The sequence below is a fragment of the Arachis duranensis genome, chromosome 9, assembly GCF_000817695.3.
Source record: "Arachis duranensis cultivar V14167 chromosome 9, aradu.V14167.gnm2.J7QH, whole genome shotgun sequence".
In the NCBI taxonomy this organism is placed as follows: domain Eukaryota; kingdom Viridiplantae; phylum Streptophyta; class Magnoliopsida; order Fabales; family Fabaceae; genus Arachis; species Arachis duranensis.
In genome coordinates, this window is record NC_029780.3 from 77,716,462 (window position 1) to 77,716,816 (window position 355).

Consider the following 355-nt stretch of genomic DNA (forward strand, 5'->3'; position numbering starts at 1 on the left):
AAGAAACCTCCAAAACCCGAACTCAAACCATTACCACCATCCCTGAAATATGCATTTCTGGGAGAAGGTAATACCTTTCCTGTAATTATAAGCTCTACCTTACAGCCACAGGAAGAGGAAGCACTAATTCAAGTGCTAAGGACACACAAGCAGCTCTTGGGTGGTCCATCAGTGATCTTAAGGGCATTAGCCCAGCCAGATGCATGCACAAGATCTTACTGGAGGATGACGCCAAGCCAGTGGTTCAACCACAAAGGCGGCTGAATCCAGCCATGAAAGAAGTGGTGCAGAAAGAGGTCACTAAATTACTAGAGGCTGGGATTATTTATCCTATTTCTGACAGCCCCTGGGTGAG